Genomic DNA, 23103 nt, shown 5'->3' on the forward strand with positions numbered 1-23103 from the left:
GACGGTTGGGATACAGGTGCAGGTGTTCATATGTATATGATGTTTGTCCCCTCTTTTGTCACGCGAACCTGCTGTATGTTTTGACTGAGACGGCAGCCAATGTGGGGGGTCCACAACCAGTGCAGCCCTGTCCCACAGCCTGGGGGTGAGAGATTGGTCAGAAAGCATGTGATGGTGCGTGTGAACTCAGCCCCAGTGGGGAATGGGCGTCTCACTCGAGCTGCCTCGTGTTTGCAATGTTTTGTAAAGGCTGCCAATCTTCCTTTTGTTGCTGCAGACAGCAGTGACAAACACAGGGGGAAATAGAGAATCTTCCATGATGGGAACACAGGATCATAAGTAGGAGGAAGGGTTTTTCCCAGTGGAATGGGTTCCTCACATGAGGATCTGTGTTCCTTCCACAGAACCGACACCCCCTAAGAACCTGGCAGTGTGCTTATCAGTACCAGCATTCACCCTCATCTTAGGTTTCAGGGGTTTCACTGAGTGAGCTTTTGTTTTTGTAAGGTGCACAGGTGAAGATGAAATCCAAAGCATCCTAGTGCTTATGAAGATAAATGACCAATAAGGTATAATTTCCAAAAAAAAGCAGAACTAATAATTCATATTTGGAATGAATAAATTGACGCCCTTTATACTGAAATAAATGCAAATGAACCAGATTTTTTTAAATACTAAAAATACTTATATCTCATCTGAAATCGTTGGCATGATTTGTATGAACATAAATTGGTTCCGCAAACAAAAATAAACAACAAATAAGACAAATGTTATGTTTTTTCCATTGTGTGCATAATTAGTAAACCAGCGGTCTTATGGTTTTACGGTTAAACACAAGAGAGCATCATGGATGGTTTGAAACAGGTCACAAAGCATTCACTAAATATCAATTTAAACCCTGTTTCAACAGTTCATAATGTTATCAAGAAGTTTCACAGTCATAAAACTGCCTCCAGGGTGTGGAGCTAAAAAGGAACTCAGTGACTGTCTGCGAATGCTGGTGCACGCGATGGAAAAAATAAATAAAAAACACCTAAGATTTGCCTACGCTTCAGGCCGACCACACGCACCACGTGTAGTGGTTTCAACCTGTACTACATGCATATGCCACACACTGAGAGAAGTCGACTTATGAGATTTATGAAAAGGACTGTACCAATATGGCTTCCACTCTGTCATGAAATCAGTGATGTAATGCAGAACATTTGTGAACTACATTTGCCAACAAACAAGGCAAAGGTCAGTCGTCTGGTTTTGGCAAAGAGCTTGACATGACATTGAGAGCTGTGGAGGAATGTTAGTGACGGGGTTAATTGCTGATGATGAGAGTCTCTTAATGTGCCGTGTGTGTGTGTTTTTTTTTCCAATGATTGACACCTCATTTGGGCAAATATTCATTGGATAATGTTTTCTTAAACCACTTAACTACACGGCCATGACCCTGCTTATATGCTCTTCTCTCGCCAACAATTTGTGGGATTGCTGTAAACGTTGTTTTTCTTATTATTATTATTATTCCGTCATTGTCTGTCCGTGAACTAGTTCTCTACTTCAGCGTAGGAACGTCATTCAAACTTCAAAATGTTCAGCTCAGTTAAGACAGAATTGCTTGTATTTTTCAAATTTGAATATTTGATCATTTCCAAAATATTTTTGCACACTCCCCCCCCCCCCCGCCCCATTAAAACGAACCGAAAACTTTTCAGAAAACACACATTTTCTTCTTAAGTCTGTTCAGAATTTGCAACATTTCTCATTCAAATGAATTGAAACATACTTCAGACACTCATTTTCTGTCAATTACTGGTTCCACATACTTCAGTGTACAAACTTCAAAAGTTACAGTAGACATTGGTGGGTTTGTGTAGAAGTTGTGTAGAGACAACTTACTCTTGTCATACATGATTTTCTACCAGAACAAATGTATCTCTGACTCTCTGCGTGAGAGCAGAACCACCCAGCTTCTCCTTAAAGCACAATATAAACTGACCTCTCCCACTCTTGGGCAAAAACACATACGTCCCCAATTTTAAAACTGCCATTTCTTGTTCATTTTTGGCACAGTCTTCACAAAACCTACATCAGGGTCTTCAGGTCAAGCCTTGTGATGCTCACGGTGAAGACATTACAGCAATACAAGCTACAGTCTTCACTGTACGATGACTAGTTTGGAAGGCGTGTCTGCTCCAGGAGCAGTTAGACTGCACACAGGTAAACACACACACACATACAGTGGCCGAGAACATTCAGCTCATTTAGGAGATTATGGACGTTAGGGCCGCTCTTAAAGGGACACGGTGGAATACTCTGAATATGAGATGACATTATGTGCGGTGGTGCTGTATTTAGTCTCGTTCATACAATATTTAAAGGAATACTTAGTAGTTAGTAGTAGTTTCCCTTGAGTTGAGAAATATCTTCATTCTTTTCTTTGTTACATGCCCAGCTCAGGCAGAAGGCAGAAATCACACCACACTTTCTCTAGAAATTGCCTTCTCTAGTAAAATACTTATTATTCTTGCACATGTATAACCGTAATGCTACGTTTGCTGTATGTGTACTGAAATCATTTGTGTACACACAAATGTACACACAAACTCTCTGGCTCTACTTGAGGTTTCTTCCATTTTTCTCCTGTTAAAAGTTGTTTTTTAGGTGGTTATATATCTATACATGTAATGTACATGCCTGTCTGAGTACTAGTAGTCACAAGAGCAGGTCCATACATTTGTTTTCATGTGGTGTTGTTCCCGTTTCCATGGCGACATCATTTACGACCATGTTTCTACATGCATTTGGTGATGTAAACCTTGACCCCCCTCAGGGTATATTTCTCTTAGAAAAACACGACACACTCGCCAGCGGTCACACTGCAGGTCGAAAACATCCTAACAGACTGACGACTCCACTGTTTGGCATTGTTGTTCCTGCACCTTCATGGGCAATTAAGTCTTATTTTAAGATCAAAGAACTATGGTGAAGTGGCTCATATAACAAACAGGTTTCTTTTCTCAGATCCTTTTTTTTTTTTTTTTTTTTTTACCCACCGTGATACTTGTGAGTCTCAAGTTTACACTTGAATTACAGTGAGTTCAGATCGAGTTTAATTTTGCTTTGTAATACCAAGATCACACACACACACACACACACACACACCATAGTTACACTCTTTCACTGACAGTCAGGGAAAATCTACAGATACAGTCACTGATATTTGTATAAGACGGTGACTGTAGTTTATGAGCTCTAGCTAAGAAACCTCTCTATCAGAACAAAGAAACGTGTGGCAGGATGTAGTGTTGTTTTCTTTTTGTTCTCTACAGGTGTATTTTAAGTGTCAACAACAGACTTTGCAATCAGAGCAGGATCCCGGATAACAACCAGTTCAGTCTTTGAAATTGTATGTGTAATGGATATAGCAGGGTAACTTATGGCATTTTATTGTTCAAACAAGGAACTTTCTTTCAAGGAACTCTTCCCCCCATTTACTGTTTTTTTTGTTTATCTGGGGCCCGAAACAGGAAAAAACAATTAATTCATTGTTAGACATCACCAATATATTAAATAATGTGTCTCATGTAATTGATTTTTGTGAATCATAAATGTACTTGAGAGTTTTACACAATTTTAAGTTATTTATCTATTATGCTTTATGGTAACTATAATATAACCTGTGTTCAGGTGTGTGAGCTAGTTGTATATCTAACTAGTGTGATACCGATTGACAATACCCCGTTATATAAGCTATATAAGTGTCTATGTGTCTGTAGATATGTGTATTTGTTTAATCAAATATACAGTATATTAAATGGTTTTTAATCAACATTTTATTGTTGTTATTAATAACATTACTTGTACATTAAAAAATGTTCTCTCAAATGTCCCGGGATTCACCCCAAAAAACTCTCACTATCTTGGATGCAGTGACACACAGATGGAAAGAGCCAAGTGTGACTGAATACCTGTTTGAGAATGACCTCACTTTGTCCTGTTGGAACACAGACCAGCACAGAGAAATGTTGCCCTCTAGTGGAGTTACAGAATGTGTAGTTACATTTTTGTAGGATTGTAGGAGATTGTCTCTTAGTTGCAGCTTCAGTGTCACATTCACCTCTAAATGTGTCTTGGGTTTGTGTCTTCCTATTTTGTGTCTCAGAGATTCCTGGTAGCCCAGTTGATCTGCTCTGCTGGTATTGCTGAAGAGATGGAGATGTGATGTTTGTCCACTTTGTCTGACAACTGAAAAACATCAGTAACAGCTTTGAATGAGAGCTCTGCACATCAACACAATTTGATTGGTTTTCACCGGTACTTTGTGTTTTGATTGGCTGCTGCTTGGAAATCCTAACATTTTCCAACCTTGAGTAAATCATACTTACAAAGTAAGGAAGTGTTTCACTTGACACCTCCACTGCATATGTGTCAAGGTGCATACAGTACTCCTCTTTCCCAGAATTGATAGCTTGATGATTGACAGGCGCCTGATACACAGGCTAACCTGTTTGGAGGCACGGTTTTATCTGTGGACTGTCTGCAGGCAAAAAATTCAAGCACGACCAAACCTGCTACTTTTGTGGGAAAAAAATGGTTTCTGGATAGAGTTTTGATGAGAAATAAGCCATGCAGTTGTTGTTGTTGTTACTCCCTTTGTTTTGTTTGAAAAGCCAGTAGTTCAGAAAGTCTCTGATTTGCATGAAATAGCCTGGCTTTCAACATCATGCAAATGAGCAGCGGTCAACGCGCCATGTCTCGGAACGCACCGCCTCACTACCAGAATGCACTGTACGGCTGTTTACATAGACAATGAATAGGAAATCACTGGAGCGGTGAGCAAGTGCCTCAAATGCTCGGGGTTGTGCCATGTTGCGTGCGACCCTCGCTGTTTTTGAAAAGGGAAAGGTTTCCTGTTCTTTGGTGTATTTTGATAAGGCCTCTGACTGTGACTATGTGAACCTGTTCACAAAGCGCTGACCACTATGAGTCTGTCTGTGACCTTTGACCCTGTGACCAGTCGGCGCTGCAGAGACTCACTTCCTGTTTCCTCCTTTAGTTTGCCTGTGGAGTCTGGTCCTGACCCCATGAATGAAGCACAGCTCTGCATAAATCTGACAAACGTGCCACGTGCCACACACTGACTTCCACCATGTCCACTGATGTAATATTATACAGAATTTATAGCTGAGTTGTATGACGTATGAAAACTGAAATACTTTATATTTGCATTTGCATTGCATCTAATTGTTCTCATCTAGAACTGCAGATAACAATAAATATTCAGCACACAATCCAAAGACCAAAACAGGCCCATCATGGAGCAGGTAAGATTGTAGCTTGGTATGGGCAAGAAAAAGTCATTATTAAACATTTTGACTCATCATTTTCAGCCACATTCAGGGACATGACCTGTGCTTGTCAGCACTGTTTTTGTGAAAGCTCAGGAGAGGCACAATTTCAAGTTCATAAGAACAAATAGAACCACCTTATTTTTAGCAACTATACACTTTCTCCGTTTTGCAGGTAGGTAAACTATCTTCTAGAGCTGTTAATTCCTTGTCGTGAACTTCTTTTCCAACCTGCACTTTTAGTGCTAGTGTGATAAACATGAAACAAAAACACATCTTATAAGTTAAAAATGGCAGCTTTAAAAGGCTTTACATGATTCACACTTAGGTAACGTTTATGCACAGTAAATGATTTGATGTGCTTAATGTGCTAGAAAAATGAATAAATAAAATCTCTATATTTCATTGTGGCTGTATGTTGTATGATTTAAAAACACAACATGCAGGTTTGATTGTAGTATTTGGTTATTTTTTGTGTTTCTTTCTGACAAAACCCCCCTAATTTAAACATTAAGTGCAACAAACAAAATCTCTTGTAGCTTCTGACACAATGCAGTCACTGGAATGATAGTTCAGCGCTTCTTCTTCTTTGTATTCCAATAAGTCTTTTTATAAATCTATCAAAACTACAACTCTTGTACATTGTATTCACTGTATTCATTTAAAATACTGCATGATTTGCTGTTATTTAGTGAGATACAGAGTAATGGAGACAAAGTAATTGAGGGATAGTTATTCAATTGTTTGATGTATGTTTTTCATAGTGCTGTTATAGGAGCCTGGATATTATGCTTTGTACTGAGGTAAAAACTTGTATTAAAGTGTTTTCACACTGTACATTATTGGCTTTTTCACTGCGGACATTTTGATTTGTTGTATGAGGAAATCTTTTTATAATTTTTTTATGTTAAATCATCTGTGGAAAAGTAATATATTTTCAAGGTATTTGGTTGACTCTGATTACATTATGTAAATTGTAATCATATGAAATTGCAATATTTTGTCAACATCTGGAAAACAAACATTTACTCATTAGCTGCTGGCCGCTGCTTTCATACAGTGTGAGCATGATTAACTTTGACAGTTGGAGGCTACAGTGACATGATGCTTAGTAGTTGCCAGTTTAAATCCCTGCTCCAACAAGGGCCTTCCTGTGTGGAGTTTTTATTTTCTCAGTGTGTGTGAATTTCATTCAGGTACTTCAGGTTTCCTTCACAGGCCAAATACACACAGATTAGGTTTAAGTTAAGTGGAGACGCTAAACTAAAGGCCTCAAACTTGCGGCCTGCTGGCAAAATGTGCCCCCTCATCTAAGTTTGAGACTAAACTGACATATTAATGAATGTCACTGTATGTTGCCACTGTGATGAGGTGATGGAATGATGACCTGTCCATTATCTCCCCCCTCCCCCCCGCAACCAGAATAAATGGTAGAAGATGAATGAATGAAAATGACAATAGTACAAATTGATGATGATGATGGTGGTGGTGGTAAGGAGGATCTAATCAAATTCTGCTAAAAACCCTGTAAAGCTAATGTCACTCATGTCAGGGTACACTGTTACATTTATTTTGGAGTTTATGCATTCTGATCAGATTTAATGTTTTTCTGGAGTTAACAGCAAGATTCATTCTCTCTGGGTGCTTAAGCCTCTGTAATGCTACCTCCACACATTCAGAAGCATGGTATGTTTCACTCATTCTCTACATCAGCTGACATAGGGGAAAAAAACAGGGTATAGAGACGAGTAACCATCCACTCTCACATGCACACCGACGGTCAATTTAGAGTGTCCAGTTAACCTCTGCATGTTTTTGGACTGTGGGAGGAAACTGGATTTCCCAGAGAAAAATCAATGCACCTTTGTATCCTATACATGTATTATGAATAATATTATTTTGAATTATTATTTATTTTATTTTTTTAAACATTTGTTGTTGTTGAACGTGACAACAATGGTGTGTTGATGTGTGTGTGTTTGTGTGTTAACCTGTTACTGCTCCTGCAGTAACAAGTCTGACATCAGTTGACAGTCCCACCTGTTGGCCACACGGTCGCGCTCGCACACAGGTCCACTGCTCTGCTCCGCTCAGTTATTCTGCGCATGCGTGGTCTGCTGACAGAGCGGAGACCATTTCCTCCAGCAGCAGGCCTTTCCACACACACACACACACACACACACTGAGACGGAAACATACACACAAGCGTACACACATACGGAGTACGGACAGCCGTTAAAGCAAAGCCACGTTTGGGATTGTCTTATCTCCCCGCTGCAGGAGCTGGATGCCCCCGGACCGCAGCAGTCACCCTGATGGGCCTTCGCCGCTAGTTTTCACTCACATCTGGTTCGATTTCGGGTGAGTTCGCCTCAACGCAGCCGCTGTTTTGTCTTCGTTGTGTTGCCACTGCAAGGGTTTTTAGCATGTGAAGCTTCAGGATAGCAAACAGGGAGGAGGCTCCGTTTGTGTGCGAGCAAGCTGTTTACATGAACTCAACCATTGAAAGTGCAGTTTTAGAATGAACGCACTCTACCGCTCTCGCTCTCTGTCTCTCTCTCTTTAAATCTCCGTTCAAAGTCAACTGTTAAAATCTGTCCGAGAGCCTTAGCGATAGCTGCTAATTAATATACAGCGTACGGTCTGGATGTCCATTATCGGACAGCGTTTATATCAAGTCTCTGCATGTTTCTGTGAACACTAACTAGACAGTAAGCGACATTTGTGTGGATAGTTTACGTTTCAGTTTATACCATTATATTGCTGCTGCTGCTGCTCTGCACTAAACGTGCGAGTCACCCCCTCCTCCTCCTCCTTCTCCTCCTTCCTTCCTCTCCTGTGGTTCCATAGCCGGACACCTTGGTCGTGGCTGTCGTGGTCTTCTTGACCTCTCACTGTGACTCTGCTCTCTGTCTGACAGGGAGGTCCAGAGATGAAGCTGTTTGAAAGGTCATTGAAACAGGAAATCAGAATTCAGCATTGTGCCACATGCAGATGCGCGGTTTTGGATTGTAGTCAAATGTCGCGCAAACTGGGGCAGCCAGCATAGAAGACACATTGAAATAGTAATAAACAAGGGTCTGACAGAATTGTGCTCAGACTCTGGTCAAGCATTTTTCTATTTAGTTTTTAATTGTACTGAGAATGTTGGACAAAAGAATGGCCCTGTCCGATAATGGACCCAGGGTATTCAGACACCTCAGTGCTGCACTGGTAACACAGGACTGGAGCTCAGGTTCAGATCTTTGCCTTGAGGAAATAGTGATCAGTATCGTCCCACTGATATGGTTTTAATTTGTGTGTGTGTGCTATTACATTCTGTAGCGTTGATCTTCATTGTCCATGCGAATCCGTGTCACTTGTGTACAACTGTGCAAGAACAACAACAACAACCGTTGATGCTGCTGTTCATAACAATAGCAGCATGTAGGAACACTGTTGTGATCTGTTGACTATAATCTGTTTGTGTCACAGTGATTTTTTCCCCCTCCGACATTGTTCCAGGGGAAGGTCATAGGTCAGGTTAGCCTGACAGGGGTCGGGGGGGAAATCTAGTTGCGATAATCGTGATGTATTTTACCCAAGTATCATGATACAATTGATTTAAGACATAACAAAAAAAATATCATTTGTCCCAGCTCTATAAGTCACACAGTTCAGGAGCTGTGGCAGCACCATTGGATTGTCACAAACTGCATTTTTCAGGTTTACGAACATGGAATACATGAGTTTATCATGTGAATCGTGCTATTGTTAAATGTCGTTAGTGTGTGATGAACTGGACCGTCATTCAGCCTTTTATCTCGGCAGCTTTGTCCTTGTTTATTTTGTCCGTGTTTGAGGGTAAATGTTTGTCTGAAATGTTGACATGTACATACCTTTGCAAGCTGTGGCACGACTGACAAAGCCAAGTACCGTCTGTAGTGTATTGTTACCTGACTTAGCGATACAACCAATCACTTTCAGACTCAGTCCTGGAGGGGGGTTTTTTAAAGGGGGAAAAAATCTTATCTTATGTTAGTGTGTTATCTAGGTGACTGTGCTTGTTACCTGACGTGACTGATTACTACAGTCTGTCTGAGGCTGACCCAGTTGGAGTTTGTATTATAACTGCAATGAGGACATAAATTAATAAAAAAAAATCACCTGTCTTAAGTTTCATGTGCTAAGTGCATATGTAGCAAAATGGTTTTCCCATAGAGAAGTTTTGTTGCTAAGGCTAGAGTGGGCATCGTGGGGGTGTGAGGGGTTGTTATTCATTATCCCCCAGGAATCTGGTGTACCAGGATGTCTCAATGTCTTTAAAGTTTTTTTCGGGTCTGTGCTGAGACTGGATCACTTAATCTTCTTTTCCCATCATATCTATAAAACTGCATACAATATTTTATTTCGGCTCGCTTCTAAACACAGCATGACTCAGCCCCAGTGTGAGTAGTGAGACTGTACAGCTCTCCATCTGTGAAGTCGGTTCTATCCCTTGCTTATCTTGTGTTTGTCAATAGCTCTCTCCTCCCTAATGACTGACTGATGGTTGGATTGGAGTTGCCTAATCGAGGTGCTGCCTGACAAGGACTAGAGGTGACAGACATGTCCCGAGGCCCAGCTACAAGTCTGCTCTCTTTGTGGTGACGAGTTATGTCGAGGGTCAATCTGTCAATCCTTGAAGCTGCTAAGAGCTGAGCCACGTTACTGTCTTAAGCTAAGCTCTGAGCATGTCTTCTGTGCTCAGCTGGGAAGTAATGGTTCCTCTGTCTCTCCACGGACCATCTCATTGCACATTTGAAGCCGGTCCAAAAGCCCTGCTGACCTCAACACAATGCCTGCGTTCAGTTCATTTTTCCCCCTCCCCGCCTCTTTCCCCCAATGCCTTCTGTCTCTTTAATCAGCAAGTGCAATACGAGTGGGGAGCATTATCATTGCGACTTTGGCGTAGAGCTTAACTGTATACTGACACTCATGAGCAAGAGGGCACCACAGATGGTGCAAAACTCAATCTCCACAGAAGGCTGTAGCATTCTGCATAGATGTGTTAAACATTATTTACCTCGCGGCCATGGGCTGTTGGCTCCTCAGCAGCAGAAGATAGTGGAAAAACACACAATTGGTAGCAGTATTTATACCTAAATGTAATATATTTGTTATGTGCATGTTCTGAGTTGTGCATCCTTTTACCGTAGACGTTGCAAGGTGCAAAGCAAGCGGTGACATGGTCCACGTATTGAGGTGTAACGATGGGAAGTGCAACAGGCAGCAGATCTGCACTGCACCTGCACATCTTCCTTTTTTTTAACTAATGTGTAGAGACAGAATAGTTGCATCGCACAGGAGCAGTGCACACATTCGTTAGTGATGCACAACAGTTTGATTCTGTTTCGAGAAAGGATCAAAGCAGTCATTGTAGTTTGTATATCCCGGATGTGGTTATCTGTCTGGCTGATTCCAGTTTCAGATAAGCCTAGGCCTATACTCCTAATCAGATTATTGCTACTAATTATTTATTTACTGAGTGGTTTTGTATATAATGTCAGAAACGAAACATTTCCTGTCGCTTTAGTCACTTTATAACGTAATTTGTTCAACTGCGGGTCTTAAAACTAAAACATTTTTTAGTTTTTGTAGGACAAATGCAGGTTTTAATTTAGGTTCCACTAGGACTAGCACTAGGTTGTGCTATTGTTTGAGTGTGAGGGTGGGTCACACAAAATACTTGACATTTTAACCTGTAGAAGCCTTTTTTTTTCCTGAAAAACTTTTGTTTGTTTTTAAACGTCATACGTGTTTCCTGTATTTTCTGGACGTGTTCTAATGAGGTGATTGAGAGATAATGATACTGTATGCATCGTAAGACTTTAGTGCGGTACTGGATTATCATAAAATCAGCAAATATTCACAGCTAGGGAACTGGAATCAGTCAAATTTTAGTGAGAGTGGAGTAAGAGTGACCATGACAGAATGACCTGGTCTGAAATTTGACTGTGAATTTAGCCACCTGACCATACAATAAGACAGGACTGGAGCTCAGATGTAGCCGTTTGACTTGAGGAAATACTAATCAGTATTTTTTCACTGATTTATTTTAATACTATTCTACATACATACATTCTTTACTTTTGATCTTGGTGCACGCAGTGTTTTATTGTTTAATATGTTTTATGTAACCATTTTCATAGTGTGATGAGTTGACCTGGTATGTTGCCTTGCCAATTACAATTTAGATTAATTTACTTGGCAGATGTTACGACCTACTTTCCCCCCCTTGCTTCACTTACAGCACCACAATGAGACATAAATCCAATACATTTGACACTTTTACCAAGTGTCACTCATTTATCTTCTTTTCTGTATGGCACCCGCTGAGCTGTGGTTGAGGCAATCCCCTCCTACCCTCCCTCCTAGTGATCATTCTTCTCAGTAGAATAGTGGCATTGTGGTTGCCATCTTGAGTGCAAACGCACCGAGGCCTCTCCATCTGGTCAGAGACTGGCAGCTCCTTGGAGGCATGGCGGCTTCCATCGCCATGCCTGCAGGCGAACGGCACAATGTGGGCAATGAGCGGCACCCTAGGCCTGTGACACATGCCTGGACTTGCACTACACCCTCAACAATGTCCAAAACTTCCCCTCTTTGGGGTATCTTTTTGTCTTTAAAATTCCTTGTGAGGCATAATGTGTTTTACATTTTATAGATACATTTGATTGAAGAGCTTACTGTGTCAGATGATGGCCAGGCATTGGGCAACCCCCACAAGTTTGTGTTACCTGCAGCTCAAATATTGTATTAACCACACAGAGATTTTCTACCCAAGGCAATAATTTAGAAATGACACAATGAGGAATTCCTCAGGCCCAAGACATAAATCAACCAGAATTGGCAAGTCACCAGCTTTGGCTTATGGGTCTCTGCTTGTCCTTCATCAACCACTGAGCCTCTATGCCCAGAGCTCCCCACTGTGCAAACCAGCACCATGATTCTAATTTGAATGACATCAGTCTGCGTTTTAAGGGCTGTGCTAGCGCTGACTCAAAATAGTGACTACAAGAAAAATGTCCAGTTTAGCGAAACAGTTGAGAGTTTTTTTGGGGTGGATCCTGTGGTTCAGAAGCATCTGTCTCACTGCTGGTGTGATAATGGTTTTGAAACCAGCAGCCACCCCCTGTGTAAATGCACACACTATGGTCAAATGCATTACATATCCACTTAAGAATGCCTGTGTGTGTCCCACCTCACAAAATAAGATATTTTTACTGTCATGTATTGTTTTGTTGCACAGTCAAGGAAAAGCATTGTTACTAGAAGTGACAGGACAATGATGGAGTGTTGCACATTAGCTGCAGTATGATATTCTAGTGACTGCGTGCTCCAGCCACAGGGTATTTAAATCCCACACTCTGGTCCTTCGATTGTGGGCTTTGATCAGTTGTGCCGTCGTAAACATAAAATTAATTATACCTTTCACATATCCAGCTGATTTTGACTGGATGAGCCGTTTGTCTCAAATGTGTCTCGGTGGGGAAAAAAAAAAAAAAGCTCAGACATTTCCACTCTTTACATGAACGTGGTTATTTGCCACTCTGATGATTTATTGTGGAGAAAATGTTTAACGAGGATGAATCAGTCACAGTGATCTGCTGAGGTTGGATAGCATTTACTCCTTCACTGCGACAGTCTTAACAGAAGCTGCAGTCATTTTTTTATGTTTGAACGAGTAGGGGAACATAGCTAATTGCGATTTTTGTCTGACGGATAATTTGCGATTGTGATTTGATTTGTGATATTTAATGTAATTTAATTTAAATACGACTTAATTTGTCACTAGGAGGCAATTAGGTCTTCATAAAAACATTTATCATAGAAGTACATTTATGGAAAACATTTAAGAACAATACCAAGTAAACGTACTGTTCTCAGTTGACCCACAAGCCTTACAGAGATTCACACTGTCATAATGAAAATGTGTTCATCATGAATGGCAAACTCTTGACAATGTCCGGACCCAACATTATCTGGTGTTCATAACTGAAAGTGACTGAAATGTCACAGAGTATTGTTCAGTGGACATTTTCATCACACATCATTTATAGTCGGGGTTTCTCCTGCGAAGCCCCACTGTCCGATCATCTCTGTCCTGGTTCACTGAAGTCCACTGATGATATTTTTATTCCCATTTATAGACGGAGAGAAAACTCACCTTCCCCATTATTTTTCTCCTAAAAGGAATCCAGCCTAAACCGCAGATGATGGTGATGATGATGACGAATTATTTTGCTTCCGCTTGTATCTGCCATTCAGTGGAAAATCCAGTAAAGTAATGAATAATTGAGTCATCGGATTGACTTCAAAGATACAGTGCAACAAATGGGTCTCCTTTAATGATGTCACAGCGTGTTGAAAAGCAAAGTGACTTCAATTATATCAACTTGAAGACAAGGTTGCCCTCATAAAAGAAATGTTTTATTTGACAATTTCTAATGTGTATAAATCAATTACTTTATGATGGTTTCGGTCAAGGTTGATCTCAATAAATCATTTTATTAAAAATGTAGTTGGCAGGTGTTAAAAGCCACACTGAATGTTTGAGACTCTTCAAAAGCTCTGAAAAGCTTTTCATAGGTTGTATGAGTGTTTGTAGTGATTAAAGTTATTGCAGTGTGAAGCAGTTTTATTCCATTCACATTTGACTTTGGCACACGGCGTCTCATTCTGTTCCCTGACCACACACACATGCACACACATGTTCAGTCACTCACACTCATTTAGATCCATATACAATTACTTGGCACTCGCTCTGTCACACACACACACACACGCTGATTTTCTGCTATTCCTGGTGATGTCCAAGGCATTTGGGTAGACCACATGTGGGGTCAGTGACTGAGGAATATACAGCCACGCCACCCGTCTCAAGTTTCAGCAAAACTCCGTCTTGAGTCTCCTGGGAATGCAGGAACGTACCAACCGTTTAGGGTATGAGGACCCCCTCGACTTATTTCACTGTTAACCTCATTGTGTCAAGTAAGGGGCAGTGTCCGTGTAAATGTTAGGTTGTAGATTAATCTCATGGCCGCTGCCAAACGAGTGTCTTCCATTCCGCTGAGTCCAGTAACCAGAAGACTGCGTATTGTTATTGGCAAAGGAGGCTTTCAATGTTGTCACGATGATGTTATTGTAGTAATAAAGCCCTATTCTTTATGGTTATGCCCTCACAGTCACGCCCCCCACCCCCCCCCCCCCCCCCCCACCACCATCAACACCACCATCAAAACACACCCACACTATGAGACGGCCGCAAAGCACATTATTCAGCTCAGGCAGTAGCCAAAAACTTAACTTGTATTGTAAGACGTTATAAAGACTTAAGTCATACTGAAGCTGTGTTTACTGGTACAACTTTTTATTGGAATGTAATAACAGGTGTGATTGAAGCAGTTTTTTTTGAGTAGTGTCGACCAGCCTGTTTTTTTAGGTGTCGCCACTTTATGGTGTCTCAAAGTTTTTGTTTGCGTGGCTTTCATCAGCATACTGTATCCCACCTACTGTATATGCATGTCTTGTGGAATGAAGCAAAGCATCCAAATGACGAGAAATATTGCCAAGCTCAAGAGGTCGAAGGACAAGTAATAATACAGCACAGGAATAATATGTTATTAATTATAGATGTTTACCGTCCAACAAAATATGACACATCCTCAGGTTACTGTTTTTGGCATTATGTCACTCTGTAAAGAAATGGTAAGTGACACGGTTGCTTATTGATGCACATTACGCTGGCCGAGCCAATATTAGAAATAGAATGTCTGAATTCAAAATCATACAGCTTATTCCCATTTGCAAATACTCATCTTGAAGGCCATATAGTGTACCCGTCCCTGTGCTGTGAGCTTGAACAGGGTTTTCACTGCACACAGTGTGTGTGTGTGTGTGTGTGTGTGTGTGTGTGTGTGTGTGTGTGTGTGTGTGTGTGTGTGTGTGTGTGTGTGTGTGTGTGTGTGTGTGTGTGTGTGTGTGTGTGTGTGTGTGTGTGTGTGTGTGTGTGTGTGTGTGTGTGTGTGTGTATGTGTGTGTGTGTGTAAGGCTTTTGTGAATTTACAGAAGAATTCCCTGAGCCCCGCTCTCCGCAGACGGGATTTGCAGTTGTCGTCTCCGCAAACATTCCCTCAGCATCAGTCATGATTCTCCTCTGTGATCTCGCGTGTGTGCCTCAGTGTCTTGAGTTTTTCATCACCTTATCATCCAACATCCTTAGGTGGAAATTAGCTCTGGCTGTGCCGTCTAAGTTTTCTGGCCGACACAGCACAGAGTCGTATTTGTCGACACTAGTCTACATTCATTTGTACATTGTATGCTTTTCACCCTATTTTCAGCTTGTGGGTAGGATGCATTGGCTTAAGTGTGCGTGCAAGCATTGTTTCCCACTTTGTTCAAGAGAGGTGCAGAGTGCAGAGCAAATTGTCCTCTGGCTGAGCTTCTCCTCGTAGCAGATGCAAAGCCAGTGACTCACAGTTGCCTGTGTCCACATAGCTGTGCTTGCATGTGAATGTAATAAGGGCTTATGGAGGCATTCATATACCCCATATCTAAGGCTGCATCCATACATAGACATTTTTAATATAATATATAAGCATCACATCTGTTTGTTTACCCTTTTCTTCCTTGCTACTCCGTGTAAAATGTAGACTTTTTGAAATCAATCTGGCTTTGTTTTAGTTTAAAAAGGTTTAGTCTGAATGGCAGAAGACCTTCAGACTGTTAGCCACAATCCTGATTGGTTCTTATTAGTCACATGTGTCAACAAAAATCCCTGTTGACACTTTCAGCTAAAGTTTCTCCTTATTGTCGGTCTCTTAAAACAAATCTGAGGATTTGAATATTCATTTTTAATATTCAGCTTAAACTGCATGAGCCTCCGACAGTTGCACATCCAGACCTACTCACAGGCAACCTTCAGTCAGTGAGTCATGCACATCGTGTAACATACTATCAGAGGCATGTCGGGCAGCTCTCCTTCTCTGCTAATTAGGCTCCATTTCTTAACTTAGTCTGTAAATTGAAACTAATGACCCAGTTACCATTGTCTCTAGGGCTGTGCTATTGTGTCAGAAACGGTAACAATTATTTATTAGTTTGCTGAACATTGAGTAGAGAGCTCTTTATCCTTCTGATCTCACTTTAACTAGATAAATCATATACTTCATATCACTGGATTCACATTCTCAGACACAGGCAGATGGATTTTAATGGTAGAATTCCTGTAATTTCTATGATTATCATCAAACTGAATGAAATGGTGCTATGGCGTGATAGTGGCATGAATGTATGACAGATGTTTTTTTTGGTGTCCTGATGCCCAACCCACTATTATGTAAAGCTGTAGTGTGTATCGTTTGAATATAAACAAATGTTTGTTACATTCAAACCATTGTCACATGGCTTCACACAATGCTGATTAGGCCTATGAGCTCCACACAACTCTCTTTGTGTTCCTCAAAATAGCGGTGTTTTGTTTGGTCAAGCGGTGATGCGTTTTACATTACTACTGATGGATGGGAACTGGAAGCAGAACAACTACAGTATGTTCGTAAAGTGAGATGAAATTGAAGATCCCTGGTTCTCTGAAACATAAGAATGGTGAAATAAATGAAAGTTGAAACAGAACTTGAGGTCAAGTCATCCCAGACCCTTCTTTTCAGAAAGCTCTACAGCAGGGGTGTCCAAGCTATGGCCCGTGGGCCAATCACGGCCCTCGATGAGATGTTGTACGGCCCACAGTTTCAGTTTTATAATGTATTATTTATGGCCAGGGACAGACTTGAACAAAAAAATCGCCCTTGGTCACGTGTCACCCCCATTTGCTCAGCTGGTAAGGAGTTGCGCTTTGAAACCAGACTCCCGCGTTTGAAACTCACCTGTGACAGACAGCTATTTGCACTCACCTTATATTATGTTATTTGACTCCAGATGTGGAAAGAAAGGCAATTTTTCTTTTCATTTTTCACTCCTGCGCGGCTTAGATTTGGTCACATTTCCATTTAAAAATGGTAATTGTGACAATGAAAACAACATTTTTTATAAAACAGTGCATGTGTACGTAAATGTTACTGTTAAAAAAAGGGAACCTAAACTGAACAATTTGAATAATTGCTTTCGAAATGTGAATCTGAAAAAACGAATTTGAAACTGAATGTGTTGCTTTTAGAATACATTTGTATTTCAGCTCCATAATTCACTCTTTCAGTTCAGTTTCACTTCTCTCAGTTCAAATAAAATGTGTGTGTTGTGTTGTGTGTAAGAGAGTGAGGGAGAGCGCAATGCAGGCACGGATATAAATGAATGGAACAATGTGTTTTGTTTTTAAATTATGTTGGGTGAGGGGGGGGAAGCAGAATCAATACAAGACGGTCAGTGTTGATTATGTGGCGGCCCACTACACATTGGTCAATTTATGAAAAACACTGAAGTGTATTATAAATTGTGCAGCTCTCCTAACATATCACCACAAACACATTTGTGCCCAGAAAAGGCCCAGAGTCATCCGTGTCTCATAACGTATCACCTACATGCATGAAACTTGCATGTATGCAACTGCTAATACTCCGAGTCAAAAGACATAAAACAGAGTTCTTTCCATCTACGCTCGATTTCGGTTTCTTCTTACCGTCAGGACCCGGATGTTTGGCACAAAAATTGGAATTTGACAAACTATATTTGAAGGGAAACTGAACTGGAGAGAATTAGGGAGCTGAATTTTTCAACTGAAAGAAATAGAGTTTCAAATGTATTGCAATACACTTTTACAAACTATTACATTCAGAACATTCAAATTCTAAAAGATAAAAATTGTTAAATTCAGGTGCAAATTGAGTGATTCACATTCAGAGATTGAGTTTCTACTGGCACAGAATTCTTCCCATACAGATCATCACCCTGTTCTTATACTTATACCATGAATCTCCATCTCCATGTATAAAATGCCCGTTTTCTTTTATTATCTCTTTGTGGAGACATACTTTGTCACTTCCTGAGTGTGACCTTGTACATGTGGATCATTTTACACAAGCTTGGCGTGTGTGTGTGTGTGTGTGTGTGTGTGTGCTGCTTGCAGCCCACAGTGGAGAGTGCCCCACACTGTGCACTAATGCAAGTCTGTGGTTGTGAATTTAATAATTCAGAGAGCTGGCATAGTTGGGTGGAGCCTCTATTATTCATGTTCAGCTTGGGAACCAACAGATGACTGCTGTTAATATTAAGGACCAGCAGATACAGGCCTCCACCAAGAAATCAGGCAGTGTTGAATACTTGTGTGTCTCTTCCAACTCTTTCTCTCTCTACTTATTATTTACTATACACTGTATATCTTGTATACCCTCTATGTCTCTGTCTCACCATGTCGACCTGTGTCTATTTCACCATCTCCTTTTTAAAATTATCTCCATGTGATGTTTAAAGTAGTGGGATCACTCTCACTATGTGAATGTTGTTTTGTGAAGGCCTTTTTTTCCCTTCTTGTTCTTCTTCTACTACTTTTTACTTCGCTGTGATTGTCCGTGAACAAGTTCCACATACTTCAAAACTTTCAGCTCAATTAGGAAAACATTCAGAATTATCAAAATATTAAACTTTTTTTCTCATTCAAATGAATTGAAGTACAATTCAGACATGCTAATTTTCTACTACTTCATGGTTCCACGTACTTCCACATAGAAAATTCATTCAAACTTTCACAGATTTTTCACAGTTTAAATGTTCAGCCTATTCCAGAATTTGGAAGTAGATAGAGGTTTTTCAAGTCTTTAAAAAAAATTCTGTTCAACTTGCACTCCAGTTCACAAATTTCACTCTCCATACATGATGTTCTACCAGTATGTAGACAAATACGTTTCATACAATGTGACTACCAATGCACAGTGACTTACTGAACTTGAACTGTGACTCTGAGTGAGAGCAGTATCATCCATCTTCTCCAACTGACCTCTCCTACTCGGGCGGCAAAAATGCAAAAGTCGAGCAGTTTTAGCATCTCTCAGCCATTTTTGATTCTATGTGATTCTCCACGAAATCTGTATCAGGGTATTTGGGCCAAGCCTTGTGACATTTCAGCAATACAAACTACGGTCTTTCAGCTGCAGCAATACCCCACCATAGAACCACACAGCTTATTCAGATCAGCAGATTAGACTGCACATAGGTAAACACACACACACACACAGTGACAGTGAATATTCAGCTAATTTAAGACATTAGTGCGTGTCATGTGTCCCCTTTTGACTCCCTCCATCTTCCCCCTCCTTCAGTTTGATTGTCTAACGGTGGCTGTAAGGCATTTATGTCGTTCACTTTCACCGCTATGTTTGACCTCACAGACGTCAGCCCACTGCTGGGCTCATTTTGCATTCAGACATTCAATTTGAAATTTGAATTCACCATTTTAGCCTCTCATTCATACCATTTCAATGCAGCATGCCAGATTGTCTTCAGTTTGGGCAGAAGACCGCAAACCCACTGCAGTTTCTTCTGACTGAGTTGAAATTCAATTGCTTTCTTGGAACAAGATGTTTCTTAGACCGAAAAAAAATGTTCTGTAACAGAGGAGATATTGAGCTGGGCCTGGAGTGTATCTGAAAGGCAATAACACATATTAGAGCAGCTGCATTCATATTACTTTATTTTACTTTAACTTGTTCTTAAAATATTTCGTCTGAATGAAAGTAGGTGGAAAACTCTAGGTCGAGCATAAAAAACCCGATTGGTGCACTGTATCTCATTTTCATTCAAAAGCATAGCTCTCATGGGTCTCGTCTTTTTGCTGCTAATAGATCTCAGATTGTTCTTCTATGGCAGTCAAAGTGATGCATGAATGTAAGAAACAAATCATATCTTTTAAGTTCTAATCCCCGCAGGAGAGTATAGCGAAGTTCCATTTTATTTGAAATCTTGAACACAGTAAATTTGCAGGTGAAGCTTGACTTAAAAAAAAAAATGAAATTACAAATCAAATTGCAATTTTCTGTCAGTAAAATCACAGTTAGATATTTTACCCACATTTTTTCACCCTAAGCTGCACCCACTGAATCTGCACAAGCCACACAGGATTACTCACTGTTCCATTAATCTCAAAAATCTCTATTTTAGGCAAAACATAGTATTTCAGTCTTTTCAAATTGGGATTTTGCCGTAATACTCTCCATCTCTGCCTCTTTTTTAGTCCACTGAGTCTGATTCTCTTTCCCCCTGAGTGTCAGTGCTGCCGCCACTGAATGCTTCTTTTATTAAAGAGATTTTGAGCTCCAGTCACCATTAATCCTTCTGCCATATTGCACCAGCACCCTGCTGTGGCTGCCGCTAATGAGATTCTTTGTGTCTCCATCCTTGTCCTTCACCTCCTTGTGTCCTCCTCCTCCTCAAGCCTGAAAGGAGGAGTTGTCATGTGTTGCCATCAGAGGAGAGGAGAGAAGGAGGAGAGGAGGAGGAGTAGGAGTGGCGGCCACAGCTTTTGCTTTTTCACCTCACCCGTTCTCATTCATGCATAATATGTCTGAAGCCAATTCAGCATGCATCAGGCTATGGTGGAAGAACTTATATGCACATGATTGAAAGTGACTCTAAGTAAGAGGGGGTTTTGTGTGCACCCCTGTGGTGTAGCGTGAAGCTAGTTACCAAGTCAGGCAGATGTCCTGTGAGACCAGCACAGCTCAAAACCCACATCCCCTCTGCTTCCTAACCTTCATAACACCTCTTTAAGAGCTTTTTTTTTTTTTTTTTTTTTTTTGTTACTTGGCTTCTGTCTCAACACAACATTTTTTTTACTTGGACCATAACGACCAAAATTGGTGAAAGAAAATGTCTTTCAATTCACATTTGATTAGTGAATACTCAGAGTTATTTAACCAAGATAAGCAGTAGGTGGTGCAAAATTTAAATTTAGATTTCCACTCAGGAGAAGGTAGACAAGGAGGCACAGCCTGATGACGTAAATGAGGAGCTCAAGTAGCTGTTGATTGGTGGTTGTGTTTTGTTGCTGCTTCCATCTGTAATAATATTTGGTTCTTGCACTAAGTCCATGTTGTGGTTTCCTCATCAGTCCACACATACCTCCTCTCATCCTCCTTAATTTACTTTTAATTTAGGTTTTTTTTCTTTTAATCAAAAATCAAAGATGCACATAAAAAGAAGCAGAGGGAAATCTGCCTACTCAGTTGCACATATTGTACCTTCATCAGCAGCAAGATTTCCTCTTCATCTCGCTTGTAATAGCTGAAGGGTAAATGATCCTTATCTGTATAAGTGCCCAAACACACATACACACCACAGCTCTTACTGTACCATGGAGCATTTTATTCTTTCTTAATGTCTTTGTAGAGCCTAGCATTCTGTCATGTTTCATGGCATGAGAGTGTAATTTTCTGATAACGTTAACCCAATGAGCTACTAAACCACTCAGTCCTACATATAAATAAACAGTTCATGAGATATGCTGTTAAGCTGTATTAATGTTGATAGAGGATTCAGCAATTTTGGAGCTTGACCCATTCTGGCGCTTTTCCATTTTACAGTTCTAGTACTACTCAGCTCTACTCGACTCTACTGGGTTTGGTATCAGGCACGTTGTTTTGTTTTCATTTACTTCATAGTGCCTTCTCTGTGTGACACAGTCACTGAACTGAAATACGGCTGAATGGGTTGTGATTGAGCTCCCGATCGGCGGCTTTCGGCAGTGCTGTCGCTAAATACACCAAACTCCTGTTAAATACTGAGATTTTAGAAATGTCATTGGTAAATGTTGACGCATGTTTCAGGATTTTTAAGTCTTTTTAGCTGATCTACAGTTCGGCATTATTTATTGTAACATATTTTAGTAGCACCAACATTGCAGAAAAATATGTAATTTCCATTATGGCCATTTCGGGTTGATACACTTATACTTGCATTGTTTCTTTAAATAGAAATGCATTGTGTGCAGTCCCATAGTTGTCACTCAAGATAAAGCAAATATAAAAGGGGAAATTGTGCAAGAAAAGTAGTATAAGCAGGGACACTATTTAATGCAGAGTCTCCATAATATATGCAGTGATGAAAATGACTGCAGCCTGCCTCCCTCGCATAGATATGGAGAGTATATAAATAGCCAGGGCTAGATGAGTGTGCACTGAAACTGGAACTGCAGCACACAGAGCTCAAACAATAAGCCTTCGCCACTACCCTTCCTCCCCCTGTTTTCTCCATTCCAGCAGCTCCCAGAGCTCGAGAGGTGGAGGCGGTTCTCTTCTCTCTCCCTCTTCCTTTCTTTTTTTTTTTCAACTTCCCGTCTCTTTGCTTTTGTAATCTGTCATCAGTGGCGAGCCCAAGTCTGTCACTTGTTACGTCATAGAGGATGTCTACCCACCCATCTGTCTGCCTGTGTGTCTCTCTCTGACTGTGGTGGAGAAGGTGTATCACGCAGCTCTATTTATCATTCACCTGGATAAAAATATATGCAATGACTGCATTATAAAATAATGGTTTTGTTTTTGTTTTTCTCTTGCTCTGATTAGGCATTCAATTTCTTCTCATCTTGAAACTGAGGGTTGTCATACGAAGGGTTGATGTTAATTTACACTTGTTTGTCAGTGTTCCTTCCTGGTCACTTGGAAGAATTGCCGACTTTATAAGAATTGACGTTAAGAAAAGTTGTTTTCTCTTCTTATTGTTTTTGTAAAAGCACCAAGACAATGACTTATTTAATTCAGTAAAGCCTTGTCAAGTCCCTTGGTTATAGAAACATACTTTT

General features: G+C 40.5%; 1 protein-coding gene across 2 annotated transcripts in view; it reads left to right on the forward strand.

Annotated features, from left to right (window-relative positions):
* Window positions 1-23103, forward strand: part of LOC131459918 (tyrosine-protein kinase CSK) — a 60704-nt gene that overhangs the window by 14378 nt on the left and 23223 nt on the right. Inside the window, exon 1 of one of the 2 annotated variants that reach the window (XM_058630075.1) lies at window positions 7488-7703. The exons of the other annotated variant lie outside the window; for it this stretch is intronic. The gene's annotated coding sequence lies outside the window, so the exon portion shown is untranslated. Of the gene's footprint in view, window positions 1-7487; window positions 7704-23103 lie in introns of those variants that run through there. 2 annotated transcript variants of the gene reach the window in all.

Source organism: Solea solea, chromosome 5 (assembly GCF_958295425.1).
Source record: "Solea solea chromosome 5, fSolSol10.1, whole genome shotgun sequence".
Lineage (NCBI taxonomy): Eukaryota > Metazoa > Chordata > Actinopteri > Pleuronectiformes > Soleidae > Solea > Solea solea.